At 44.7% G+C, this 5,471-nt stretch overlaps 1 long non-coding RNA gene across 2 annotated transcripts; it reads left to right on the top strand.

Annotated features, from left to right (window-relative positions):
- The first annotated feature begins 2,963 nt into the window (after nucleotides 1-2,963).
- LOC142399941 (uncharacterized) lies at nucleotides 2,964-4,410 on the top strand. 2 transcript variants are annotated; one of them, XR_012772896.1, is made up of 4 exons: nucleotides 2,964-3,097; nucleotides 3,808-3,831; nucleotides 4,101-4,234; nucleotides 4,317-4,410. It is a non-coding gene; the product is annotated as an uncharacterized LOC142399941 (long non-coding RNA). The 2 variants fall into 2 exon arrangements; XR_012772897.1 differs by having other exon boundaries at nucleotides 4,349-4,409.
- Nucleotides 4,411-5,471: the final 1,061 nt, after the last annotated feature.

The following is a 5,471-nucleotide window of genomic DNA, read 5'->3' as shown; positions in this document are numbered from 1 at the left end:
AGATATTTGGTCCGATTTATTGGTCGTGCACACACACGAAATTTGTCCTCCGCTTTTCACCCATCCAGGTTGGCACCTGTTGACACACACATGCACAGGGTCACACACTCAGAGACAGATGCCAACCTGAAGCGGTGGGCAGCCATGAAGCACCTGGGGAGCATGGGGATACGGTGCCTTGCTCAAGTCCTGCTTTCTGTCCGTTAAAGCGGGGCCAACACAGCCTGATGGATCAGACAGAGTTCCCACTGCTGAGGATGGAAATATTCTGAAGCAGACAAAGCCACGAACACAATGTTTAATCAGGACTAAAGTCCTTTAGTCTGCGTTCAAAGGGAAAACTCTGAAACTATTCCACAAGTGTTATGCCTTTAGATCATCAGAAACCTGCAGTTTGTGGAGAAAAGCAGCTCTTTTCCGGGGGGGGGGGGGGGCGCTGTGGTAAGCGCGCTCATAGACATAATATATATATGTCTATGAGCGCGCACATTTGGCACGGAAACGCGCCTACGCATGATGCGCCGGAGCCGTTTCGGAGAAGCAGGATTGTTTGGTGACCGTCTTCTTCATCCAGGATCCCGGTGTCTGAGCCTGATGTGAAGCTGTCTGCTGTTCTAAGAGCTCTACAGAAGGAGATTCTCTCTGTTATCCTGCGGAAGATGGAGCTTTCCACGCTGCTTTTTACGGGCTTCTCTCGGCGCCATTGCTGCTGGTTTTGGACGCTGAACTGCGGCTGTAAACCTGGGAGCCGCAAACAGGAACATTTGGTCATCTTCGTCTCTAAGGGCTGAATGTGTGGAGCTCAGGGTTCTAACATGTTCTAACATTCGTTAGAATATGTGGAGTATTTATCTGTTTTTACACCGAGTGGGGGAGGGGGGGTGTCTGTTGGAAAGGACAACGAGCTCTCAGCTTTAGTCCCTCCCTGTTTCGTTTCGTCAGCCTGCTGAAGGTGGGCCTATAGCACAGTACCGCCCCCCAACAGCAGCACAGGAATCCTTCATGTGCAGCTGACTTCTCATCTCACAGAGAACTTAAAGAATATGCATCACAAGGTTGGTAAAATATCTGTTTGCAGCCATATTTGAGTGTTTCTGTCTGACTTTAGTTCAGTTTTATCGTTACAGGACGACTTTATTCATCCTCCAAGGGAAATTAGGTCGCCATAGCAGTCTGTTATATTAAAATACAATAGAATAAAATACTGACGCAGAAGAGAAAAAACACGGAATTTGAGGTGCAGAAGGCGACTTATGATCTAATAATAATAATAATAAAATTATGATCAAATAATAATAATAATAAAACGGTAGTATATAAGCTACATGGTGATGATTACAGACTTCCCAGGATTCAGCCGTAAGGGGGAAAAAACATCCTTCCATTGCGTTTGAATGGCCCGTGCCAGAATGTCACTATCCGGCTAAACTTTCCCAAACCAGGGAAACCCTAACCAGGTTTCCTTTGATGGCAGAAATCGCTACCTTAGCAGGAGTCCAACAGTTGCAAGCACAGAAATATACCAGGAGATTTCTCACTTCATTAATATACAACAATACAAAGCCAGGGGTCACATAATACAAAACAGTGATAAAATATTATATAAAATGCAAGGTTTTGATGGCTTTTCTATTCATAGAGTTTTGGATTGTTGGCATGTGTTGTCTGAACTCCTCAAAAAGCCTCTAGCTTTACTTCCGCGCTCTCTCTCTCTCTCTCTCTCTCTCTCTCTCTCTCTCTCTCTCTCTCTCTCTCTCTCTCTCTCTCTCTCTCTCTCTCTCTCTCTCTCTCTCTCTCTCTCTCTCTCTCTCTCTCTCTCCCTCCTTTCTCACATGGCGCTTTGGTCTATCGGCCTCCCAAATACAATGAGGACTTTTTAAATGACTTTTCTGTTTTGCTGGCTGCCTGAATATGACGGCAGTGCGCCTTCAGGTGGCTCAAAATGCTGCTGCTCATGCTTTAACTGGCACCCGGAAACATTTCCCCCACTGGCTGCCCAAACAGTCCGGGATCCGTTTTAAAATGAATGTGTTTGTGTTTGCCCCACCTTCCTCTCTGAGCCTCTTCACCCTCATGCACCCGCCTGCTCTCTCAGGCCGGCCGGTGTGGAACAATCTGCCTCTGCACATCAGACGGGCCTCTACTCTGAGGTTCCCAGGCTTCTAACACTGTGTGAGACGTTGACTTTCATACAGTTTTTATTTTATCGCTTCTCTTATTGACAGAAAGCAACTTGAGGAGGACGAGCAGAACTAAAGTATTGTGCAGATTTCATGGCGTGTCGCAGGTTGTTGAGCACATAAAGACCCTTAAAGAGGGGGCTGAGGGTAACGATGGCTCTGTTACAGTTTCATTAGTGACGAGGTCATCGCATATAAACCATCATTCAAAGCTGTTACTGTTCAGTCATGTAACGCACACAGTTGGTGCTCACTTCTGCTCTGAAGCTCCTCAGAAGGGTTCAAACAGTTAATAGTTGTGAGTCTGTGAGTACGCCGGTCAGGAGAAGAGGTTTCTAAGCTGAAGGTTTCCTGTCAACTCAGCTCATCCGGGACTTCTGTACAGCTGAAGCTTCTCTCACCTGTCTGAAGAAATGTTAAAGATCCTCTGACTAAAACTGTGTCTCTATGTTTCCTGCAGGTACTCAGTATGCTGCTCCAGACTGGCTTCCTTCTCTGTGTGGCGTTCCTGGGTGGGCCGGCGGTGGGGAGGAGCCTCGGCTCCCTGAAGGCCGACCAGCTGCTGGTGAGTGCAGCCCTGTGGAAAGAGGCTCAGTTTGTACGTTAAAGGCAGATGTGCTCGTGGATAGAAGCTCATTCCTCTGCTCTGACTCCGCAGGAGACCACCTGCCACAACGCATCCCACCCCGCCGCCGTGAACGCCACCATCGTGTACGACTTTAACGACAACGACGGGGCACTTTGGACACGTAAGCCGGGGGGGCCGTGTCCGCTCTGCCCCCCCTCCTTCTCCCCCAACAGCAGCCGGTGCAGCGTCTGCCGGGACGGGACGGTCTTCATAGTGTGCCGCCATCTGGCAGAAGGTGCCAAGGTGACGGTGGAAGCCGGAGCCGACTCCATCAGCATTAAACAGAGCGGTGAGAAGCCCAGAATGCATCTGTCTGAGCCGTCAATGATCACCAAATAATAAGCAGCTGCGTCATGTGTCGGATTTATTTAAAGAAACGACTTCAGCCGGAAGTATAGGTATTAATTATTCATTATATGTTAGGTATTTTAACCCTTTAAAGGCAGATAAGCTCCACAGTTTTTTATTAGTGGGGGAAAAACTGAAATAATTTCCATAAAACACATGTCAAAGAGTATTTTATTATTAATTTTATCAGGCTCTGAAATGGGTCGATAATTGGCAGCAACACTGATTTATAATGCAAGTGGCGCCACCTGGTGGACAGATATAAAAATTACACATTTAGAATCAAGAATCTTTATTGTCACTATGCAGGCATAATGACATTTAGTGCAGGAGCTCTTGGCTTTGGATACACCAAAGATATAAAAAAGATATCTAAATAATATACAAGAGAATAAAAATAGAAATAAAAAGAGTAAAAGTATTGCACATCTTGCAGCATAAGTAAGATGAAAAAGGCTAAAAGTGTCCTCGGGGTGAATGAAAGAGCAGCGTCTGAGCAGCTGGAGTAACTCCTTCTGCTCCTGTAACACATGTAAACTGAAGATTTGTGAGTTTTCTGAGCATCGACCTGCTGGTTTTATGATGCTGACATATAGAAACCTGTATAACTGTTTCTGTGGGCACCTGACCCTGATCTGTTCTCCTTTACAGATTGTCCCAAACTTCTCTCTGACGGTAAGAGTCTTTCAGTTTCTTGTAAAAATGTGCAACACCTTAGTTAGACCGCCGACTTCAGAGAATCTGAAGCTGACCTGCAGGGTAAACGGCTCCATGAAGAGAGCAGGAGTTCATTTAGTTTGGAATAAAGCCAAAAAACAATCTATAGCATTGTGACATTAGCAGCATTTTTTTAGTTGGAATAAAACTTTTGATATTAACTTTTGACAAACAATTGAACAGAAGACCTACTTTCAGCTGAGTGTTTGGTCCTCTCTGTCTGACAGGTGGTGACCCGGCTCCGTTGGGAACCCGTTCAGCCCACATCATCGCCATCATCGCTGGCATCCCTTTCGCCATCATCCTGATCATCGTGGTGGCTGTGCTGCTCGTTAACCGTCAGAGACGAGGATCTAAAGGGGTGAGAGTTCATCGTTCAACCTGTAAATGTCTCCACGTGATGAACGAGCTCATGAAAGTCTCTTTAATCTTTTCCTCCTCAGTAACAACCTGAATGTCTCACCTCTGCTCACAGATCTGAAACCAGCCGCTGAAACGTCGTCCTTCACCGTCTTTGCAGTTTAAACTGTGGAACAATCTGCCTCTCCACGTCAGACTGGCTTCCTTTCTGTCTGTTTTTAAATCTCATCTTAAAACACTCCTCTTCACGATGTGTTGGTCAGCCACAGAAGCACCTTCAGCCAGAGACTGATTGCACCACGCTGCACCACAGAGCGCCACAGGAAGTCATTCCTGCCTGTGGCCATCAAACTGTATAATTCCAGTCTCTGACATCACTTCACCATGTGCAATAACCCGGTCATAACAATAATAATTAGCTACTGAGTAGCATTGTAAATACTGTTTATTGTTTATTCTATTTTTGCACATATCGATATTTTTATTCTTATTTTATTTTTATTTTATTTTTTTTCCCTATCTTATTCTTATTAATCTTTATTTTCCTGTAAATAAGAGCACTGCAACAAAAGAATTTCCCGCAAGGGATTAATAAAGTTATTCTGATTCTGATTCTGATTCTCCCTGGCTTTTAACACAATGTGAGATGTTGAAATGTGAAATTGCTATTTTTAATATTATTATTATTTTAAATTATATAGCTGTTTTGTGCCTTGTCTGAAAAAAGGGTCCCCCTCGATCCCCTCCAGCAGTCCTCCCTCGGACCGTCCTCAGACTCAGCCATCCGGGTCACGGCACCATTTGTCAGCTCGATTCTTTCATTGGAAGCGCAAGAACAAGCCGGAGGAATCTCGAGTTAAATAAAGTGTTTATTGTTTGTCACACGTCAAGCATATCAGCGCTGGGCGGACAGGACAGCTGAGTCGCTGCCATTGGGTTGGTGAAATATATGCCTTAATTTATTCTTTTAAATTTCTTTGTTTTTATTTTTTGTACAGCATTTTGGGGGTTGTTGTAAATTGCTTTATAAATAAAATTGGATTGGATCGCCCCGCTGCTGACTTCTTTGATTGTTTTAAGTGTCGTCCACAAACAACATGAAAAATCACAAGTTATTCTTATGGGTGACTTCACGAAGAACATAATTTTCCCCAATCATAGACTTAATTTTTTTACAAACAAACCAGATAGGGTTAAAAACTGACTCTTTCACAGCAAAAAAGTTTGTATTCAAGTGG

Source organism: Odontesthes bonariensis, chromosome 15, assembly GCF_027942865.1.
Source record: "Odontesthes bonariensis isolate fOdoBon6 chromosome 15, fOdoBon6.hap1, whole genome shotgun sequence".
Lineage (NCBI taxonomy): Eukaryota > Metazoa > Chordata > Actinopteri > Atheriniformes > Atherinopsidae > Odontesthes > Odontesthes bonariensis.
The sequence above is the reverse complement of the archived record's forward strand: the minus strand, read 5'-3'. Positions and strand labels throughout refer to the sequence as shown.